The sequence below is a fragment of the Pieris rapae genome, chromosome 11 (assembly GCF_905147795.1).
Source record: "Pieris rapae chromosome 11, ilPieRapa1.1, whole genome shotgun sequence".
Taxonomy (NCBI): Eukaryota; Metazoa; Arthropoda; class Insecta; order Lepidoptera; family Pieridae; genus Pieris; species Pieris rapae.
In genome coordinates, this window is record NC_059519.1 from 6,988,087 (window position 1) to 7,013,373 (window position 25,287).

A 25,287-nucleotide genomic window follows, 5' to 3' on the forward strand; every position below is an offset into this window, starting at 1 on the left:
TTATATGATTCAGGTTTAATAGTTTCTATTGTTGAATTTTTTCTCGCGCGCCAGGTGCAGGCAGCGCTGTCTCGTTATTTAATCTTATCCTAAATACTACTCTCATGTGTTAAAACTTAAGATACAATTACTGCAACAAAATCAAATAACGTATACGTTACATACATACATACGTACATACATGTAATTACCATGATTTTACGTTTATACTACTATTATATTATTAATAGCATAGATAATTAACCATCTATTGTTAGCTACCATTTTTTAAAACATTTATACAACTACAGAGATTGTATGAATATGTTTTATAACATTGTTAACTTGATAATAGCAGTATGACGGTAAAAGTCAAGAGTGGGGCGCGTGGCGAGTGGCCATGACAGTGGAACTCTATCTGCGCGAGAGGTGACTGTATAGAAAAGTGTAGTGTTTACAAAATTGTGAGTGTTGTGTATTCGAAAGTGAATTTGGATTCTATTTTGCTATGGATCTTTTCTTAACTGAATAGGGTAAGTTTTATATTTTTTTTAATACATATAAATGTAAATACATATAAAAATTTAAAACTTATTGAGAAAGTTTAACATATTCAATGTTTTAAGAAAACTTTCTAAGGACTATTTTTACAAATCCGGTTTTGCAAGGAAGTGACCTCCATTAATTTATGAGCCAGATGCAGTACATACTAGAATTATATGTGAAGCTCCGACTGGTTTTCACCAGGATTTTCCTATTAAATGTGTGTACTAAGATAAATAAATATTGGGACCTTATTTCATTTTTATAATCGAGTAAATGAAATAAAAAAAGGAATCGGAAAAATGAAATAAATTATTATTTTCGAAATTCAAATGCACTAGTAAATAGATGTAAAAAATTAATTTGAAATCCAAACAGGACATGGTACAACAAAACGTCAATTTCATAACGACCTAGGAGGAGAAGTTTTGACCAAGAGGAAACTAAAGATGCAATCTAAAACTATATAAAACTAGTAGAATACATATACATTACAAGTGAATTCAATTTGTATTCTATTAACATAGTTTGTGTCTAATAAATAATAAATATAATAAGAAATTGTAAGAACAAGTTACTTCTATGTATTGAAAGACAAAAATTATCCTATATGTGTTTTTTACTTGGAATGGCATGCATACGCAATTGTCATCCCGAATTAAATTGAAACTATAATAGTAAGCTAAGCCCTGCTATTAAAACATAACGATTTAAACACTCGATTAATATAATAATACACATTAGATAACAATGTTAATAACTATAATTTAACACAATTATGTGCAATGCCATTGACAATGGCACACTAGCACAGATTACGGAAACATTGTGAGAAGAAAGTTAATATTTACTTGGCCATACCTGTTAAGTTGTTTGGTTTGCAGATTAGCTCGGACAAACATTGACTATTAGAAAATCGTTTCCTTTAACTTTCCTTTTAGTTTCAAGTACCATCAATTTTAATTATCTTTAATCTGCCTACTAACCTGACAAAAAAAAGTATACACTAACCCAGGGCTTTTGTTTAATCATCCGCAATACTTATGGGAACCATAAGCATCATTCGCCATCCCAATAACGCGCAACGGACCAATAATGAGTGTAAGAGCGGAAACTGGGTCCACCAACTAAACCATCCCAATCTATCTCGTGCAAGTTGCTTTAAATTATGAACATCTTTGTTTCGAGGTCAATGACCTTAAATCTACGAGTCAACCGGTAGCAAGAGAAAAAAACCATTTAAGTTATATTTGTGCCTTAGCTTATGTTTTACACAGGCAATTGCATTAGTTAAAACAGTGCAAAATATATATTTTATCAGCATATAAGAAGGCCCATCCCGCGAAAGTGATTTTTTGTCAAAGAGATTTTTTTAGACTAACTTATTTAAGTTTTCCTTGAATATATTCAGTAACGTAACACATCTGAGTGTATTAAGTGTATCGTACCAAGCATATCCCTTTATTGCACGGCTAACCATTTCTTTTTAAAATTTTGGTAATATATATCTATAAATCTAAATCGTTCCAGGACTTTTTTAGGGTATTCATGTAGATTGTACATACTAATATTTAATGTTTATAATACAAACATTTCCTGTTTATAATATTAGTTAGAATTGTAAATATTACTCCGGAACAATCTTACTTTAATTAGATTGCGTATAGAAAATCCAATTTCCGCTACTCCATTCACATATATTGAAAACAGGGAAACAGAGATGTTCATTTTGGTTTTCCATTACTGTAATTATCTAAGGTACTGAAACTGGTGATGACCAATCCAAAACTTAAATTAAAACGAATATTAAAGAATGCTTGAGATGTATGCCATTTTGTATAGGTTTTTTTTTGTACCGCAATATTTCAAGCACATCGTTATTATTGCAAAATTTTAAATAATGTCCTCATGTGTATCATCATCAGCTCTCATCAGCATAAATACATTTTGACAGAAGACGAAAGAGTAGCAAAAAGTTCTAGTGTTTAAGCTTTTACGAATTAGCAGAAAACTAATTATAAGTACGTAGTGATTAAGTTAGATTTAGTTTTTTGTAAATAAAAACACCAATTTAGTATTTATTATTTATTTAGCATTGTTATATCACTAGCCTGAATTCTGATTTACGATTAAAACGTTGAGTTTCTGTCAAGGGCCTGCTCGTTACGAGTCAAATTAAATTCGGCCATCTAACTGTATCTTTTTGAAAATGTAAGCTCATTAAATTAACAAAAGACTCCATCTGGTAATTAAAAAGTTTTCTTTAGGCTCTGAATATCGCACATAGAAATTTTATGCTAATTCTTTTATAAATTTTTTCAAAGAGACGAAACTCAACTAAATTACAAATAATTAAAAGTTTATAAAAAATAACGATCACTCAGGTAGATGGCATGGGTTTTTACATATTAGTAAATTTGAATCTGTGACGTTATAATTACGAACAAACAATATGTCTTTAGAACTACTAAAGCACCAAAGTTTTCTTATAAATAAAGATTATTTAAACAAATAGTTTTAAGAGACAAACATTACTCATATTTCTCAGTCAATTTCATTTATTTCGTCGTAAGTGAATTCTGTGTTCAAATTCGGACCCAGGACGTCTAGCTTTACCCAATATCAGTTGAGGCTCACCTATTTCTATTTCCACTACTGCAGGTGATAACTGACGATGAATCATGGCTTTTTAACTAAAGCTTGAGCATCTTATATCCTATAAAATTGAAGTCCCCAAGTATATTTGATAAATAAGAAAAACACAGAGAAGCTAAAATAATATGAAGATAATATTCAGTCGTAAAACTAAATTAATATATTCTGATATATAAAGATGTGTGTAAGCTGAAAAGAAAGTGCACACTTGCTATTAGTGAAGTTCATTAAAACCGGTGCCAAGTGTGTCAGGCAATACGGAAATGCTGAATCACGTTTTAACACTGGAGAAAATTGGATACAGAATTTATTGCTTTCCAGTATTGCCTGAGGGAAAAATGAGAAACAGACCACTTTGTTCAGGGCGTGAAATTTAATATCAACTTTGGAACTGACTCACTTAAGTCTTTTTACAATATCTGCAATTAAGTCTAAATTGCTTCTTTTTTGAGGCTTGTTTTTGCGAACCCTTTTTCGTGTTACTGTTTCATTTCGCTATTCGTGTCCATATTTTATATATACGGTACCATTTTAATATTTGTTCTTATAACAAATGTTCGTAATAGAATCATTTTTATTATCATAAAATTTAATGAGGTTCATGATTGATCCCAAAAATATTTTAACTCGGCTGATTCGCGCAATGTTAATGAGTCGTTGTTGAGCTTTAGTTGGGTAAAGTAAGATGCAGTTTTATATATAGTGTTTTTGTTATTGTAAGGCAAGGTACAGTATCAGTCTAACCTCTTTTTGTTCCCAAACTAACAATTTCTCCACATCCTTACGGCTGACGTCATTTTGTGCCTTTCGTCCTAATAAGGATCACTACATTGAGGTATGTACTCAGGGCTTAGTATAAGATTATGCATCGACGGCCACCGAACCGTTCTTTGTGATACAAAATGTTTGTTTTAATTTTGTGGGTTCAAAAAATAGAGATTTAAAGCTTAAATTAACTAATGCGTGCTGTCGCTTAGTGGTACGTAAAAAGTTCAGTTTCAATCTCTACGAGAAATATTGGTGGTTGGCTTTAAATTTTAAATTGTCCAACCTCGTAATCGTTTCGTTTGATCCATATAGATTATGCTACCCAAACAGTATTCATTTGTTCACATATTTACGTAAAACAAAGTTATCCTCTAATTTTTATTTCCTTACACAAAGACTAAGAATGTGAACAAAATTTATGTGTAATTCTGTATAAATTGTATTTTATTGAATCAGGGTCACAATGTTTAATTTGACACAATTTTAATGTAGCAACCAACAAAAGCTAATATAACAGTAACAACAAAACCCTGGACAGACCAAGGTAGGCCATAATGCCACAATGACACCTGGGTCTGCCTGTATCTATAGTCAAGATTATTAAAATAACTATTTGTCAAGCGCTTCTAAGCATAGCATATTTTATATACGTTGCATTCTTAAGAGGTAATTAATTTTGCTAAGTGTATAATTAATATTCCATACTCAGCAGAAATTACTATCTCTAGTGCTAAGAGGCATATAATAAATTTTTAAAATAAATATTATAAATGCGAATACTTTTCTCGGCCGTATTATAAACCGCATATTTATTTATTAACAGAAATAGTAAATGGTTTTACATATTATTTACCAATATTTACAAAAACTATTAGAACGTTGTATTTATTTTAGTAGTTAATACAACTTAAACAACGGCAACGCACTCGCGAGTCCTCTGGCATTAAGAGTGTCCATGGGCGGCGGTATCACTCCTGCCCGTTTGCCCCCTATTATATAAAAAAGTGCGTGCGTCAAAGTACACATGTCAGAATTGAAACTTCTTTGTACATTAATTATTACTAAGGTCAAAGCCCCAATAGATGATGATGTAATAGTTTATCACTCTATGTATTTATATATCTATATTCACACTGTTACATTATAAATACATAAAAATTGTAAGTTTACTGCACAAGACGTTACAGAATTGTCATCTAAAGTTCTATGTAACTAATAAACGAATACGTCAACAAATAGCGTGATTTTTTTCTCGATCTCCCTTTCTCACTCTGTCTCAATCAGTTTAATTCCACTTTCTTCGACAAAAACGCTGCCCATCTTCGTGACGTTACATGTGTAAAAAATTTACTCTCATGCACCTTAAGAAGTTTCACTTCAAAATAACTTCAACATTGAGGAGGCTATCTATACGACGTTAATTTAAACTAACAAAGCACACACAAACGTGTTCTAGTGGCTGTTAACAGTCAAGTAATAACATAACACATTTTACGCTTGTCGATGAACTTTTTAATAATTGGTTAAAATATATCAAATTGAACGATGGTTGTGATCAAGTAACAATTGTGAGCCTTATAAATTGCCTAGCTGAGAATAGACACGGAAACTGACGTGTACTGACAGATAAATAATAGTTTATTGGAGATATCAATTCCTTTCAATTAATAATTGTGAGCAATACCAGAGATTTTGGTCGAAACGTAAATTACCAAATATTTCTATTTTCCGAATATATACGCCTGAAATTTGACTTTGAAAATCATATCTCGCAGTAAAACTATCGCTGGGCTTGTGCAATGAATTCAACACAAGGGTCATAATCCTTTATCTGTTTTATTCTAAAGCGACATTTCACTCATAAACGTGTTCTGTGAATGCCGGTCAATGGGACGAGACTATCAAACCGGGTTAAGCTAGTTATAAGCGGTGGAATTAAGAAAAATAGCTAAATGATCATTGATTACTTGCAGATATGTAGTTTTATAAACGTGTTGTATGGAAACTGGATCATGAGTTGTTTACACGTTGTAATTGAAGCCATGTTTATTTAAAAAAAAATATTTTATTTATTTATTTATCACTACATTGGCTTGTAATGTCTGAATGTTAGCGCCGGTGAACAAAACCATATAACAGCAGCAACAAAATTTTGTTACGGCATTTAAAATATATACTATTTGTCATACTAAAATAGAGGAAGATGGATTTCTCAGAAATGGATGTGAGAGGTAACTGATATTGTTTATATGATGGCAAATGCGTCGCGAGGCGCGCGAAATTTGGGAATTAAACCCGATGTACACGGCCAAACAACAAAATTGTCCTTTATAATTACATATAGTATCAAAGGTAAAAACCTTATAACTAGTGTAACGTACTCTTACCGAAGTCATAGTTTGAATCCTTCTAAGAAAGCTTTCCAGGATGTTTTTAATATCGTTTTGGTTTCAACTCTTCTGCGATGACTCTTTCGGCTCACTGATATTTTGTGGATCAGGTTGCACTGATCTTACTTCCTTTAGAACATTCTAGACATGCTCAATTGGATTGCGGTCATGACTTAGAGCTAGTCAATTTAAACGAGGGATCTCAACTTCTTGCATGTCGTCCATAACAATGGAATCTTATAAACGCGTTTATATCTAGTAAATTATTTAATTTATTACATAATCTAATGGAATTTTTTCCTATTTCATAGCAATTCACAAAAACAAGACTGCTTATTTATTACAAAATATGAATAATGAGATCGAGGGTCAGATCTTTATTTAATATTCAGTTCTCGTTCTTAATATAAAAAATATCGCCTTACGTCGAGATAAACTGCCCAGGCATTGACTTTACGAGGTTAGTCAGCCTCATTAGAGCAAGAAATATTTTGAAAAGGAAGTCCGATGCTCCATTTTAATGAATAGCTTAATGATAAAATGTATTAAATTTTAGTTCTCATTTGAATGTAGTGACTCTATTTGTGTGCTTAAATGAACAATTATCCGCTAACAAATATTAATATTACGACGTGTCCACTAGAATCATCATTATTTAACCTTCATCTGTTTCTCTTCAGATTGACCTTATCAAAAATCGGCATGTACAAAAATATCAACACGTGTCAAGCACAGAGGATTGATAATTCACAATGAAACAAACGGAAATGTATCTATTCTATTGGGGATACACACAACTCGGACAATTCAAAAAGTAGCCGGCCGAGTAACGTTATTCTGTAACAGTCGATAACTTTTAAATTGCGCTGTCAATCCCGTAAACTGACACTTGTCTCGAATGAAAGTTTAATTGAATGTCTGAAAAGCAAAAAGGAATTTTTACCTTAAATCTGAATAAGTATGTTAGAACTTAGTTACTTATTGAGTTACAGTATGTATTAGTGGCTTTTTATTGATGGTTTTCTGAAATCTTGCTATTTTCATAGCAAGTATATTTGAAAAAGGTGTAGTCAGGTTTTTATATGAGTTTGTTGATTGCGTCTCATTAGAAGGCAAGCACATAATAATGTGCTTACATACGTCATATAATTGACGATAGTTTACTCGCGATTTTCATTATTGTTTGAGTATATTGAGAGTCTAAGAAATTATTACTCTTCATTAGTCACAAAATGTATATTGTAACATCAATGCGAGCTACCTGCACTTTTGTAAATAATATTGTACATATTGTTAGAAACTAATATTTTTATTTTATATAGCTTATCTTCAAATAATTTCCACATGTACATAACTGACCTACTCTAAATTTTCTCGTTAAGTGAATGTAATTCTTTGAGAAATAAAGTATGTGTGAACCGAACAAGTATTAAAAGCACAATTTCATAGAAAAATCTATTGCAGTTGGATTCGGATATATACGACCTCAAACTTGAGAGTTGCACTGCAAATTGCACTGCAAAACGGCGCTGGTCTAATTAAAAAAAGAAGTTGGCTTGCGAATTGAAAACCGAACACGAGGAAAATATTCGAAGAAAAGTGAAAGTAAACGAGTAAAAAAACAACCTATGAAATTGGATGTTTGTATGTAAATTTAAAAAAATACGTTTGTTATATCAGCTAATAAAGTACTGGCCTAATTTATCTAAACAATTGCCATATGATTGCAGTTTCTTTATCCCTTTTATACTTATATTTTCTACTACCTATATTTTCTACCACAATTTCATAAATACGATCGAAAACTTAAACCAAATTTAAAAACACGGCTCTCAAACAAAATTCATTTGAATTGCGAATTGCGCGCTAATCCACAGATAATTAAATCTGTAAATGTTGGAGTTAAATCTCCAATTACAGAGGACCATACCTTAGTCACGTATGACTACATGAAAACCAACCAACGATCTTTCCGGGTTGTATAATATGTTTTAACATACAACCCTTATCAGCGCATCTAATAATCGCTTTTACGGTAAAGCAAAACATACTGCGAAAACCGGAAGAATCTCCAACTTGTCAAAACTCGTCAAAAAAAGCCATATGCCCATGAATAATAATGATATCAAATGTTAGGTGAATATGTGAATTGGAAAACGAAGAAATTGTCGCCAATTAACGATAGCATTATTGCCAGTGAAAGTGTTGTTAATTTATCTTAAACCCTTTCAGTGCCAATTTCTCAATTTTGAATGTGAATAGGGAGGCTTGATGATATATATCCATGATTAATGATAGGCGAACGATCTGTTGTTAATTCATAAGAGTATTTTCCACTTTCCTGCCCGCTGTTAGCATTCCAATATCATGTGCTCACTCGACGAAAACCACCTTTCACTGACGCGTGACGTCACAGTCTGATCATTACATTGACTACTAGTGACTACTAGTTTCCTAGTACTCTGTAGATAAAGTTGCATGCCCAACACAAAGGGAAGTAAGTAAATAAATCTTTTCGAGGAAAATTTTGTTCCTGAAAATGTAGGCTTTTCAAAAACATCCATCGTCACATTAATAGATAATTATTACTTCACAATACTTAAATATATACTTTTTAATAACCTCCCGTTTTTCTATCGACAAAGTGTAAATAAATATATCATCTGATGCCGTCAGCAAAATATAATACATTCGGTACTCTGTCGTTTAAGTCGTATTTTGCATAATTACTAATAGACCAGTGTCGATAATTTTTGAAACCAAAAAAAATTACAGTAGGATGAAACCCATCAGAAATGCAGGGGAATATGATCAAAATGAAAGGAAAAATAAATTACGGTCGATCCGAGTTCGGGAAGTGGGAGGGGGGTGACTTTTAAGGGGGAAAAATTGTTTATCTTGATTTCCGGCGAAACTACCAGTCCTATGGAAAAAAGTTAAATGGCAAAGTTGTAGGTCATAAAAAGATCTACAACTTTGGTATTTACAATTTTTTCACATAACCTCAAAATTTAGGTGAAAAATTTAAAAAACCAAGTTTTTGGTTTTTTATTTATATCTTTTTTAAAAAGTTTTTTTTTTCTACGAAATTTGGTGAAAACTTACCTTATTATGTCCCAAATATACTGTAATTTATTTGATTAAAAATATTTATTTTTTCGCCTCATTTTTACTTAATATCAAAAAAGCACCCTTATTTTCAATCGAAAATTCTGACGTCAAAATTTCAGCTTTTTTCAAAAAGTTTGGGGGCTTTTTGTTCGTTGAAATATCTACTTTCTGATGGTGTAAAAAAAAATATACATTACTATAGGAAATATTATTAGAAATTGCAAAAAATTGAAAAAACCTCAAATTCGAAAATTTTCTTTTAATTATGTACAATTTTGAGGTATTTATTAAAATTTACACTTTAATTACTCAAAAACCGTAAGATTTCATGCTTCATTGATAAACGAAAAAATTGCAAATTAAAATATACTTCTATAATTAACAAACAAATAAGTTAATAAAGTTAATATTTAATAAGACATCTACAATATTTTGAAAAAGTTGTAGAATCTTCTGTAAATAATATTTGTAGATGCCTATTTATTGCTGTTTTAAGATAATTTATATACCTGAGTGACCTTCGGTGAATTTTAGCCCAGTGTAAGTTATTTCATTGAGAAGTGGGGATGGACCTAGGAGGGTCTGGGCCTTACTGCTACCTGCTATTTCGTAGCAGCTGTAAAAACCGTTAGCCAGTATTCGAGATACAGAGTAGTGTACAACATCGTTTTTAAAAATACACCTGCAGGCTGAGTTACTCTAAGTGATTTGTGAGAAATTTACTTTATTCAAAGAAAAATTCAAAATTCACCGAAGGTCACTCAGGTATATAAATTATCTTAAAACAGCAATAAATAGGCATCTACAAATATTATTTACAGAAGATTCTACAACTTTTTCAAAATATTGTAGAAGTCTTATTAAATATTAACTTTATTAACTTATTTGTTTGTTAATTATAGAAGTATATTTTAATTTGCAATTTTTTCGTTTATCAATGAAGCACGAAATCTTACGTTTTTTGAGTAATTAAAGTGTAAATTTTAATAAATACCTCAAAATTGTACATAATTAAAAGAAAATTTTCGAATTTGAGGTTTTTTCAATTTTTTGCAATTTCTAATAATATTTCCTATAGTAATGTATATTTTTTTTTACACCATCAGAAAGTAGATATTTCAACGAACAAAAAGCCCCCAAACTTTTTGAAAAAAGCTGAAATTTTGACGTCAGAATTTTCGATTGAAAATAAGGGTGCTTTTTTGATATTAAGTAAAAATGAGGCGAAAAAATAAATATTTTTAATCAAATAAATTACAGTATATTTGGGACATAATAAGGTAAGTTTTCACCAAATTTCGTAGAAAAAAAAAACTTTTTAAAAAAGATATAAATAAAAAACCAAAAACTTGGTTTTTTAAATTTTTCACCTAAATTTTGAGGTTATGTGAAAAAATTGTAAATACCAAAGTTGTAGATCTTTTTATGACCTACAACTTTGCCATTTAACTTTTTTCCATAGGACTGGTAGTTTCGCCGGAAATCAAGATAAACAATTTTTCCCCCTTAAAAGTCACCCCCCTCCCACTTCCCGAACTCGGATCGACCGTAATTTATTTTTCCTTTCATTTTGATCATATTTCCCTGCATTTCTAATGGGTTTCATCCTACTGTAATTTTTTTTCGTTTTTTACTATTTTTGAAGGCTTCGGCACTGGTCTATAATTAAATATTTATAATTTAAATTATAACAAATGAAATCTTATAAAATACTGTTATTAAAATACAAGCATTAATTTAAAATCATTCCTTTATTGTATTTGTTACCTTCACGTTTCCATAATGATATGAAAACACGGGTCTGAAAGTAAACATTACCAGTATGGTCAGTTCAGAAAGATATATATTGTTAATAACAACATTTAAATTACTAGTTAATGCATCAAAATTAAACTATAATTTTATATATTACTAGCTGACCTGGCAAACGTCGTTTGGCCATATATCATTCATAATAAAAAAATAGAGGATGATCGTAGAGGGGTGAATATTAGGGGTTGTATATATATTTTTTAATGCTGTATCATAAAAAATTTTTTTTATCTAAAATTGGAAAAAAAAATTAGGGGTGGATTATCCTTTACATTTAGGGAGATGAAAAATAGATTTTGTCCGATTCTCAGACCTATCCAATATACACCAAAATTTCATGAGAATCGGGAAAGCCGTTTCGGAGGAGTTTAACCACAAACACCGCGACACGAGAATTTTATATATAAGATTTTAATCACTTTAGATAACAAAGATTCATTATGGAGGTATAAACTAATATTCGAACCTCTTCGAATTACTACTGGCTCCAAATCTTTCCGGCTGTGTTTACCTGACCCGTAGCTCTGTAATTCGAAAAGTTAGATTGGGACGGATCTTATAAAAAGAAAATTAGTATAATGCATATATGCATTCAACGTGATAGGTTTATTAGCAACAGCCTTCTAACTGTAACATAATTGACTCAACTCATGGGCGGATTGTTAATTTGTGGGGCTCTGGGCTATTACGGGAAGTCTCCCTTATTAGCGCACACACGAAAAACTACACCGACCAAAAACGAGATTTGATAGACGGACATCGCACATTAATTAGTTGATCAGTACACCTTCCAGTTTATCACTTTCTTACTTTTAATATTGTAAGATTTGTAGAAACTGTTACCTGTATTTAATATTATATAATTCAACATTGTATTTACAACAAATACACAGAAATCCAATTTTGTGTATTTGTTCAGTATCTTGTGGAGACATTTCAGATATTAATTATCAAATAGATCCCGAAGCGTTTTCTCTTAATCAAAATTAAATATATTTAATTCATTTTGAATCCTACACGATCGCTGGTGAACGTCACTATTTCATGGCACGTTTTAGAGTTCAGAGAAATTATAAACTCTAATGGAAAATATTATTTAAATATACTTCCAATATTTTCTGCGTACAAATAACGTCGTTTAATTATCGTAGCAATACTCTCTTTTATCACGATCACGCATCGAAAAGAAATCTGTTTTATTGTATTAATTTATCGCGGTGGTGAATTAGTGATCCAATATAGAAAATTTCATTCATACAGATTCAATTGAATTGAATTTATAAGTGATAATTACTACTTTATTAATATTATTTATCTTACAATTGTACCGGTGTTTGGTGTGGCTTAGCGTAGCCACGAAGAGGCAAAGTAGTAGCATATTTCTTTAATTTACTCCATGTAAATAGCCATATGATAGAGTTATTTTACATTACATACATTTAACAGCGGAAAGTTGCGTTCCTGGTCCAAGTGTTGCGCCTTGACCGCTACCACCTCCTTCTGTATTTTTTTTTGTATACTTTCCAGGTGTACGTAATTAGGTGACTCGTGTATTTGCTTTTGGATAGCATTACGACATATTATATGAAGTCGGTAAGGTCGTCCCGACTCTTTACCTCTTCTGCAACTGTACGGCACGGCCAGGGTTTGCTTGGTCCGCTTGCAGGTTCCCATCAAGCGCTCAAACTTCTACACAATGCTGAAGGCATTTCTTATTAAAATAATACAGTAAAATCAAAATACGAAAGTACAGACTCTAATTATAAACTAACTCAGAAGTGACCAACTGAATTTTTTGTGAATTGTCTCTTTAATCAATTTACTAAAATTCCATAAGAATATTTCCATAAAAAAAGCCCATTTCCAATCAATTGCTTACGATATACAATTTACATTTATTAATTATATTCATTACTATTGATCGGAAACCCTTGAGGCTTTTAATGTATCCAATAACATCATATAGTCTATTAAGTCGAAGTCGCTCTATTCTTGAGTTCAGTTCCACTTACTTAGTATTACTTTAGCTTAATTACGTTTAGAACTTAGAACTAATCCATTCATTCCGTTTGCTAAATTCTCTCAATCGTTATACCAAAGGTTCTTGTATAAATGGTTGTCGTTGTGACTTCTTAAACAAATACGTTAATCGTCTACACTTACCATTTCTTCTTATAGTGCCATCTTACGAAGGTTGGCGATCATAATGGATCATAATTTAATTTTGGATGCTGCGCTTCTAAACACTGACTTGGTTTGGTCAAAAAACCATTGTCTCAAGTTTTTCAACCAGGACGTGCGTCTGCGGCCCGGTCTCCTTCTATCTTCAATTTGCCTTGTATTAGTCAAAGGAGCTCGTATTTTTTGGAGTTACGTAAAACATGTCCGAAATACTCAAGTTTCCTTTTAGCACATTGAATGCTTAAACAATTGATACAAAGTAATTTTTTGTGGCGAATTTTGATTAAGCAAAGAGTGGTCGGCGTACAGCAGATTGGTTGCGGAATACTCGGATCCGAGAGCTAGGGATGAGAATGGTTTAGAAAAGGGAACAGGACGCTCGGATCCGAGTGGGCGGTACCGCTACTATGACCCCTATCCACTCCGATCCGAGAAAATAGCAATTAGTGTGTTAACCGTCATAAGCACGACGTATGATTAAAATATGTGTCCAAGATATTTTAATCATACGTCGTACGTAATATAACAAAAAGTATTTTCCATTTGGCCTTTTAATTAACCAGGTATAAAAACAAACGAAGACTTAATGCCATACATTTGGGACTTAGGGTGGTCAAGGTTTGGGCTATAAAAGTAATAAAGGATACATAAAATACATTGCGAATGATCTAGTCGAAAAGTCCCTTGTTCTAGTATTAAATTGTATTATAATAAATATACCCTTTACGATCTAATTTAATAATGAATAAACGAAACCAGTCTTTACACTTGAATATTGATATTAAAAATAACAATAGCCTTTATTTCCAAAATTTAATTATGAACATAAGTTTCATTAATTTGAGTCCTATAAAATTAATTTTTAACAGCAGGTAAAATACAATGGTTACATTTAGAAACCATCATAATTATGCTTGCATTGTCTGCTTTTGGTTTGTCCAACGTTGGACATGGTCCTCCTCCATCCGGTTCTACTCATGACTGTCGTCGTCTTATACTAGTAACAAATTTTCATGTAATTATTAGGAAAAATATGAGGTGTATATCGCATTTAAGACTTAAACAAAGTCATATATATATATATTATTATCACTTTATTTTATTCACACTATTATTAAGGAAACAATTCCCTGAAGAAAAGAACGTACCAATTCTTAAAATGCCACCAACACACTCGCGAACCGTATGGCTTTGAAAGTGTCCATGGGCGGTATGAATTAACATCAGGTAGGCCTCCGGTTTGCTCCCAATGACTTATAAAAAAAACTATAATACCGAAAAAATGAAGGCAGGCGGCCACACATCAGTAATATATATACGTCTATTAAAAAGGGGGGGAAACAATCAGACAGGTCATAGGTGAGTCAGGTCATAGTGCTTTAAAGATTCCTAATTTTTCTTAGGTAAAATTTAAGAAATGTTAGGTAAATCCCAATGTATTGTAACGAAAATAGCCTAGGCAAATGCAAAGTTGTAGCCTTTTATCGATAAAATTTTACGGTAATAACCCTGGTTGGGATTCAATGGGCAATTGTGGGTAGCTGAGAAAAGAAATACACGCAAACAGATACTTTTTGTAATCTGCTTTACATTCGATACTAACAACAATTAATAAAAATGCTTATAAAATTTATAACGAGTAACAATATAACGTATATAATATGTAAACATCGATTCACGCCCGAACCCAATAATTAATCCACAATCTCAGATTGAAAACAAACTGAGATCAGACCGTGACAGTCGATCGTTCTCCTATCTACATCGCAATAATCAAACCCTACGAATGGTCCGAGATCCCACTGCAGGATTGGTGCGTTCATCGAGTTTTTGCTTAAAACCAAATTTTTGTGTTTATTTATAATTAGAAGAATATATATTTACTAGGTTGCCTATCAAAATTTGGCCGCCAATATTTTTAATTAAATTATTTTGAATTGATTTTTGGTAAAAGATAACGTTCATTTAATTTTTAAATAAAATAACGTCTACATCACGGTAATTAATATGAAGATTCTAAAAAATCACGGTTGCCGTTGCGCACATGGCCGCACCACTTTGCAGCCAAGTGTAAACAGGTATGATTTCGATATATTTATACGTTTATAACGGATATCTATTAATTATGTCAAATTGAAGCTAATTTTTTTTTCTATTAATTTTCATATAAGGGTGCCTAATTATATCTGGCCGCAAATAAGGGTTGCTGGCGGTTAAAGATGATAAATATTTGAGGTAGAGTGAAAGAGAGTTAGCGCGTAACGCGTTTGTCAGACAAGGACAGCGGTTGTTTTTTTTTTTTTTTTTTTTGAATGGAATCTCGCTGTTGGCCTGAAGGGCCTTTACAGCTCAGCACGGGCTGTTTGGCGAGCTTAGCTCAGCCGGAAAGGGGGGGTTTCCCGCGACTCGCGCAAGGGCGTCTCCTGTGAGACTCGAACCTCGGCTTGGGCCGTCGCGGGGGGGTCAATCGCCTGAAGGGCAGGACGGAAGCTCACTGGAGTGAGCGAAGTGCGAAGTAAAGGTCCTCGCCTTCCCCGGTGAAGGCGGTTTTTAACCCTAATCTGTCTATTGCTACTGCTATTATTATTGGCCGCGCGGGCGGCTTTTAATTTATCGTTAGCTACTGTGATTGGATCATCCGGATCCGTTAGTACGTGTCGGGGCCTCCTGCGAGCCTTTTTAGTCGGGAAGGGGTAGTAATTGATGCTTTTACGCACGAGTGGGTTGGGATGGTGTTTAGCCTTGTCGAAGTGGCGTTTGGACGCCAACTTCATCCATTGGGCTATGGTAGGGAGCTCCAGGTCATAGTGGAGATCGACGTTTCTCACGTAGAAGGGTGCGCCGGTCGCGATTCTCATGAAACGCGACTGTAGCACCTGTAACCGGTGGATATACGAGGGGGCACAGTGCGCGAAGACTACGCTAGCGTAAGTCATGCACGGTCGGACGCAGGCCTTGTACAAGGTTACCTTGTGTCTAAGGGACATGTGACTCCTTTTATTTAGGAGGTAATGGAGGCGAGAGAGGACAAAAGCGGCCTTCTTGCGAACGGCGGCTACATGCTTACGAAAATACATGCCGCTGTCGAGCGTGACTCCTAGATATTTGACGGACTTTTGCCATGGAATGGCTTGTCCGTAAAGGGTGACCTCTTTTTTGAGGAGAAATTTTTCCCGAGTATTAGCGTTAGCACCGGGGTTGCCCCTGGCAAAGAGAACTGCAACGCTTTTCTCGGGATTTAATTGGAAGCCCCATTTCCGGAACCATTCGCCTAGCGACGTGGTTGCGGTCTGGAGTCTATCCACGATGACACCTCTGTCTTTATGAGTGGTATAGAGAGCGGTGTCGTCGGCATAGAGGGCTAGCTCCACATTCGGAGCCCTAGGGATGTCGCCGGTATACAGCGTGAAGAGAAGGGGCGAAAGGACCGAGCCTTGCGGTACTCCGGCCCTGATTGGACGAGGAGACGATAACGTTCCTTCCACGCGATAGCGAATTGAACGGTCGGACAAGAAGTCGTGTACGATACGCACGAGTCTCAGTGGCACTTGAAGGTGGTAGAGCTTGTAAATCAAGCCGTTGTGCCACACCTTGTCGAACGCCTTCGCTATGTCGAAGAAGAGCGCACCCGTGGCTCTCGGTTTCAGTGAGCTGTTCATCCCTGAAAGGATGTGCTCCGTGATCCGATGGACTTGATGGACGCACGAGTGGGCCGGCCTAAAGCCAAACTGCTCATCGGGAATGAGCCCCTTCTCTAGGGCATAGTCTAGGAGGCGCTTTTTCACTACCTTCTCGTACAGCTTGCTCAGCGTGTTGAGAAGGCTGATAGGGCGGTAACTGGTGGGATTGTTACGAGGCTTGCCCGGCTTGTGAATACCTATGACAATGGCCTCTTTCCACTGCGCCGGGAAGGTGCAGTTTTCGAGTAGGCAATTGAATATGGCCACTAGCAAGCATATCAGATGGGGCGGGAGGCACCGGAGGACCTTATTCGAGATGGCGTCGAGACCTGGAGATTTACGAGGCAGTGAACTCTTGATTAGAGTTTTGACCTCGGCGATCGACGTAGGCGGGAGCGGCTCGGGAGAGAGGGGCAGTGCGACTATGCGTTCGACTTCGCGGTTCACGTGTTCGACGTGCGCCGGGTCGCTATGATCGAGATACGGCGTACACTGCTCCACTAGGTTGACGGCTAAGCACTCGGCTTTTTCGTCGTCATCGAATGCGTCAGGCAGATTTGGACGCTTGAGAGGGGGCATAGAAGCCACCGTATCGGTTTTGGACAGCGGTTGCCGATTGTGCGACGCTTTTAAGCCATTGCGCATGCGTCGAATGTTAGTGTTCTCAACTGAACAGATGCGGCATTTTTATTCTAACAGAAAATCCACGCTGTTTTGAAGTTCGTAATAAACAACGTTTTATATTTACATTGTTGTTTTATTTGTGCATCTAAAAATTATTATATTAATTAACGTAAAATAAAATTGATAAAGATGAAGTATTTTTATTATTATTATTAAGAAGGGTTCAGTGAACATTTTGGGTCTACAATCACAATGGTTTCTCATCAGCACTAGTTCATAGAAGTCTCACATGAAATCAAGGTAAGGACGTGAGTAACATTATCCCTGTAAATACGTTTTATATAAAATATTAAGTAACATAATTACATAGTGAAGGAAGTTTTCACATAATATCTCCTGTCTCATTAGAGCGTAATGTGTGTTCACAAAGCTAGCATAAAGTCGTTTTATAACTCTAGCCATAAAGGGATAATGTGACAGTAGTGTTGCATCTGTTTTGTAATAATTATCATAAATATTATATACACTGTCTTTCAACCCCACGTATGTATAGAGGAACTGGAGGTATTTTATGAAAAACCAAATACGATACAAAACATTTTCCTATTACGATGATCGATGCCAAATTAGGGATTAGACCGTCTTTAGTTAACCTTATTTCCAAGGTTTTCCAAAGTTCGTTAGATGACAATTGTTATTGCAACAATTTTCTATTTTTCGTTTAAAATAAATATTATTAATTTAAAAATGGCGCGATTATTGCTAACTGACCTTACAATTTTTAATACAAGAGGTATTCCGCGAAGAAAATCGTGATAAAATCCAAAGAAAGAGTATTATAATATTTTATAAATGAGAAAATTCCCGATGGAGAATTTGCAAAGAGATATTTGATGTCTCCTACTAAAAATACCTAAGGGATTAATCCCACTATCAAGGTATATTACATTAGTACAGATATAACTTTTATTACGGCCCTTTTATGTGAGAGGTATAACAGTGGGGCTAAATAGGCTATGGCACACCCAACTGCGTCGAAGTGCCTCAAATAATTAACTGAGGGTCTTAATAGTCCATATTTTATACATTATATATATACAGGGCATATATAAAAATTCCTCAAAACAATATTATAAAAGAAAGGAGATATGTTTTACTTAATAATTATGTTAACATCGCGTGATTAATGTGATCATAACAATTAGTATGATCTGCCCTACGATGCATCATGTTTTTAATTGGTGTTGCGTAATCTTCATTGAGTTGGTATTTTATATTTCAGTTTTTATTAATAGTAATGTATCTGTTTCATATGTGGTTGCATTTGCAGTAACAATGTAGTAATTTTTATTAAACATTGAAGTAATTATTAATATTAGGTTATAATTTAATTATAATAATCACAAACTGCATTCGGTGTACAAATTTGATTGAAATCGGTTAAGTGGTTTAGGAATCCATAGCAGACCAACAACGGACGCGTAATTTATATATAAGGATAAAAAGTGCATAACTATTAAAATAAAATCTTTATTTTTGATAGACGAATTGAATTTATTTAACTTTACCAGAATGCTTGCTAGTATAACTTTATCTTCAGCGATGTGAATGATTTTATTTCGTATATTTGGTTGTGCCTTGTGTATTCTTGGCTTCATGAGCGTCATCAGGAAATAAAAAAATGCCTAGGTAACAACTTACATAGCATTGTTTTTTCTGAGTAGCTACTCATAAATATCTATTTAAGCATTGCTAGACTCATTAGTTATGTCTTCTTTAGGAATGGCCTAATGGGATTCGATAGTTTAACAGTTATCTAATGCAATTCCACTGTAAAATGTCTTTTGTATTTATCATTTTTTGCACATTTTTATCGGAAATATAAGGATGCCATTAAAATAAAATTGCAGTTGCGTTGTTGCATTATTGCGGAAGTGCTTTTATAGAAATTTCTTTCGATTCGAACTATAAACTTCATATACTAAATTTAAAAATTCAAATTTGATTATGTCGAAACTCGAACCATATACATGCGCTGTTTAAGTAGATACAGATAACTTGTGACAGGACCCTGATATTTCATAGTTTATTCGGTAACTCGCCGTGCTCTGCGGTTCCACTCCCATAAATTCTATTATAATAATAATTATTATTAATCTTAGTTTATATTGTTTCTCAGTAAGCGAATTTTGTATACAATTCTTATGAGAAATGAAGTTATTCTTAACCTTAATTCGGTCGTAGCACGATTTTTTAGCTTAGCGATGTTTTGTTTTGAAGCCTAGCCTTTTTCGGAAAAAGACTTTATAATACTAAAATAATTTTAGTTAGACATGGTGTCGCGGACGTTTTTGTAGACGATGAGTTCAATAAAATAGTATATTACTTTAATCTATTTTCAATAGATTCCGTAGCATACGCGATTAAGGAATTTATACTAGACTTTTTCACACCTTTGGTACACACATCGTTATTTCATACCAAACTTTTTTGAAAATATTAGTATGTTCATCAGGGAAACCGTGTTAGGACCTCTAAAGATGAATTAACTTTTCAAATCAATCCCCTCGTTAAAGTCTATGGAAACAAATAGATAAAGACGTATATCATGTGACAATATGTGTGAGTGAATATGATAACAGCCAATTAAACTAATTTAATAAAAACAAAACATTTTGGCAATTAAAATTAAACATTAACAATAATAAATGCGGCTAAAGAAATCGTAACAAAAACCTATTTACAGAATTTAAATTTTATTAAACACACGCTTAAATAAATTTACTTTCTAGAAAACGCTTAAGTGGGTTATTTGTTTAGGTGGTGTTTGACCTGTCGCGGTGTATGAACGGCAACCTGTAGTTACACGTGCCCGTCATTAACCACAATGCATTCGCTATACTCTAGATAAAATATTGCTATCTGCTTGTAATTCCAAGGAAAAATGTATGGGGTTATTTATATTTTGTTTATTGTAGCTATAAAACTATTGCAATGAAGCTGTTTTATCGTTTGTGTGTTTTAAGTTGATCAACAAATAAATATAGTATAACTAACCTACACGTTTTTAAGTTGGATTGCGCATACCAGCTTTAACAATTCCCCAATTACGTTCACATTTTAATAGTATTCCCGACTCTGCCGAAATATTTCTATAGCGTATAGTATTCTATACTATGATTTGTAAAGTACTGAGAAAAGATTAATAAATAGCAAAATATTTTCAGGTAATTTTATAAAATCACTTAATAATGTTATAGTTTTATATAATTCCTTTTGTAATAGGTGGCAAACGGGTAGGAGTTGATATAAAGTGATATCGCCGCCCATGGACATTAACTTTATCAGGAGGCTCGCAAGTGCGTAGCCGGCCTTTTTTAAATTGGTATGCTCTTTTCTTCAAAGAGCTTAAGTCGAATTGGTTCCGAAATACTTAATTGGGCAGCTGGTTCCACGTAGTAGTGTTCCATTAGTGCGCAAAAACTGCCTAAAGAAACGCTCAGTTGTGGAACGACGGACGTCGAGGTAATATGGATAGTATTTTGTATTCTGCCTTGACGTCCGATAATGAAACTCAGCTAACTATATTTTTGTTGAAATAAATACGCAAGATTCAAGAAACAAATTCACTGTCAAAAGTATTGTCATTTTAGAAAAATAATCTTAATAATTTCTATATTAATTATTCGTTTAAGGGCCTGTTTCACAATGTCCGAATAAGTTCCAAATATGCTATTTGTTACTTATTGGTAGGATAAATAGTATTTTTGCGTTTCACGACTGTCAGATAGCGCTATACGTCATAAAATTCGAAGTATCTTATTTGGAACTTTTATCTTTCGAATAATTAATGTCTTGCATAGCTATTTGGCACTTTATCCATACATTGTAAAACAGGCCCTTAGTCATATTAAATTGTGACTTATTTAGAATATGGTATATTTGTATGTAAATGTATGGTTGCAGTTATGAGTTACCTACTGATCCATAGGTTAAAACTTTCTCTGTTAAGCATATGTTTTAGACATAAACTTAAGCGAGATATATAATATAGTTTATAAAATGGGAACAGCCAGGTAAATCAATACTAAAACATGGATTATTATATAAACAATCACAGAAGCCTTTAATTTAAACATTATTTAATTCAATTTAAATTTTAGTATAAAGAAAAATTCCCAAACAAATCAATAGGTACTATTTTTTTAATATTTTGCACATCTTAGCTTAACTTCCGTTATCTTCAGGTAAATGTATTCCTAAAATTTAGAATAATGCTTTCTCTTCTATGTTATTTTTACTGCTAATTTATGATAATATATGTATGGACTTGAGACCCTTTTATATTTCAAAGGGAAAGCTTAATGATGTTACAAACTGTATCTTATGTACGCAATGTCTTAAAAGGTTGATAATCGGATATAATGATAATAAAAGTTTTTGCACAGAACACTATAAGGAAGAAATTTTTTTAACCATTTCTTAAAAGGCTGCCAACGCACTTGTGAAACTTCTAGCAATGCTCATCCTGTCCGTTTGCCCGCTGTTACATAAATGTCAAAAAATTTAATGGTACTAAATCTACTCACAGTTTATCGAGGGCGTATGGACGATAAGAATTTTCAAGAGCTACCACACTTGTGAACACATTTGGTATTTCGAAGTAAATAAAGGAGATCTTAAAGGTGCCGCTCGCCTTTTGTTCTCCAACGACGTGCTATCACCAGACACCCCTGACACCCTTCAGGCTTTACGGACAAAACATCCCTCAGCTCCAATAAACCCATATTTTCTCGACCCACCAACAGCAGGTCAAGCATGCCTACACATTCAAAATAAAGATGTTAATTATGCCATTTTATCATTTAAACCTGGTTCGGCATCAGGATTGGATGGGATAACACCCCAACATTTAAAAGATTTAACATCGCATTCTGTGGGTGATGCAGGCGAGCAACTAGTAAATTCGTTAACAAAATTAATCAATTTTATGTATTCAGGTAAAATCAATGCAGAAATTGTTCCCATTCTTTTCGGCGCGAACCTCATTGCCCTCACAAAAAAGGATGGAGGCGTGAGACCAATTGCTGTTGGTTCAACACTAAGACGTCTGGCTTCAAAAATTGCTGTTCGACATATTTTACCAAAATTAAATTCAGAATTTGAACCCGTACAGTTAGGTTTCGGTGTAAAAGGAGGGTGTGAGGCAGCCGTCCATGCCCTACGCTCTTTCCTAACTTACGGAAAGCCAGACGTGTTGCTAAAAATTGATGTAAAAAATGCTTTTAATTCAGTTAATAGGGATACCCTGTTGACGGAAGTAAAACAACATATACCTGAAATATATAATTATCTTCTTCTCAGTTACGCTGATCCAACAAAATTGTTATATCGTACAAATGAACTGTCCTCAGAAGTAGGTTGTCAACAGGGTGATCCCCTTGGGCCTGCAATTTTTAGTTTGGCAATAAATAAAATAATCAAAAATTTAAATTCAAATTTCAACGTTTGGTATTTGGACGACGGCACACTAGGAGGTGATGTGGACACTGTTTTTTCGGACCTATTTTTAATAAAATCTAAATTTGAAGCCATTGGTTTGCAGCTAAATCTCAGCAAATGCGAACTGTTCATAAATAACTGCGACTTAAATTTAAATACAGTAAAACAAAAATTTCAGATTTTGGCTCCAAATATTAAAATAGCTAATAGTAATTCCCTTTACCTTTTAGGTTCTCCAATTTTTGATGAATCTATTTTTGAATATATTAATAATTCTATTAATAAGTTTAAAAATTCTGCTGATCGTCTCCTTGAAATTAGTCCGCATTATGCACTTTGCATCTTAAAAAACTGTCTTTTTGTCCCAAAATTTACATATGTGCTCCGTTGCTGCTCCTTTTGGAATCACCCAGATCTTTTGACACAAGTAGACGAGGTAATCAAAATTAGCTTAGAATCGCTTCTTAATATACAGCTGAACGAGCAATCGTGGACCCAAGCATCATTACCAATCCGTTATGGTGGTTTGGGGATTCGCAAAATTTCCAGTGTCGCTTTACCAGCTTTCCTATCTTCTGTCCATAGTTCAGCAAATCTCATAAGTCAAATTTTAAGGGCATCCCCTTCAAACTTTGAGATTGCTGGCTTGGAAGAAGCTAGAAACGCTTTCTTAATTGCATGCCCAGGTCAAAATTTTCCATTTTCTCTAAATTCACAGAGGAGCTGGGACGACATAGACAGTAAAATGACTTATGACAATCTTTTGAGCCGTAGTACAGGTTCAGCACGTGCTAGGCTTTTGGCCGTGGGTACGCATGAGGCCGGCTATTGGCTTCACGCTTACCCTTCGTCAAATACAGGAACATTTCTTGAACCTGACACGCTCCGAATCGCAACCTGTCTGCGGCTTGGGGTACCGGTCTGCGCTCCTCATACTTGTCCCTGTGGCAGTGATGTCGACAAACTAGGACATCACGGACTATCATGTCAAAAAAGTGCTGGCCGCTTCTCGAGACATGCCGCACTCAACGATATCATACATCGGTCCCTTGCCACCGTCAACGTGCCTAATCTACTTGAGCCGACTGGAATTGCTAGAGACGATGGCAAGAGACCGGACGGTATGAGTTTGATTCCATGGAAGATGGGTCGGGTTTTGGTATGGGATGCCACCTGTTCAGACACACTGGCCCCTTCCAATCTTCATGGAACTAACAAGAGAGCTGGTGCGGCTTGTGATGCGGCTGAAAAAGCTAAAGTCTGCAAATACAGGGGTCTAGGCTCTGAATATGATTTTGTCCCATTCGGTGTCGAGACCCTTGGTCCGTGGGGTCCTAGCGCATTAAAGCTTTTTAGAGAATTATCAAAAAGGTTAGTCGACATCACAGGAGAACGAAGAGCTGGCAGCTACCTTGCACAAAGAATTAGTCTAGCAATTCAAAGGGGGAACGCTGCTAGTATCTTCGGAACCTTGCCTAAAGGGACTCCTTTTAATAATATTTTTTAATAATTAAATTTTAAGGTTAGTTATTAGATATATTTTTAGTTTGTAATTGTATATTTTTATATAGGTAAATATATGAACAAATAAAGGAAAATTTTCCAATAAACGTCGTAGTATTGTGACCAGTGCTCCTTGAAATCGTCTTCAAGTAATGTACTCGTGTATTCGCGGAGAACACTTTAAGTGGACCCTACTTCACCTCTATTAACCTCTACTTTTAAGGATACACACATAGTTTATTAGAACGGTTTTGCAAAGAAAATATGTGTGTTATAACTTAAGTCGTAATATCTTATTGAAAGTGTTTATACTTAAATAATAAAATAAATAAAAGAGAAAATTTGTAAGAAAAGAGGAAGTGCCTGGTGTCATCTGTGTAATTCTTGCGGTCGTAGGATCGATTCCCGGCTGTGCAACAATGCACTTTCTATGCGCGCATTTAACACAACTATGGGAAACCATCCGAGAGAGTGTTTCCTTCAGGATTTCGGGAAACGACCGCCTTAGATCTATTTAACTTGATGGCGCGTGTGGCTGA

General features: G+C 34.2%; 1 protein-coding gene across 1 annotated transcript in view; it reads left to right on the forward strand.

Annotated features, from left to right (window-relative positions):
- Nucleotides 1–369: 369 nt before the first annotated feature.
- LOC110994075 overlaps nucleotides 370–25,287 on the forward strand; it is a 42,242-nt gene continuing 17,324 nt past the window's right edge. The window contains exon 1 of the mRNA XM_045630153.1: nucleotides 370–512. The gene's annotated coding sequence lies outside the window, so the exon portion shown is untranslated. The remainder of the gene's footprint in view (nucleotides 513–25,287) is intronic.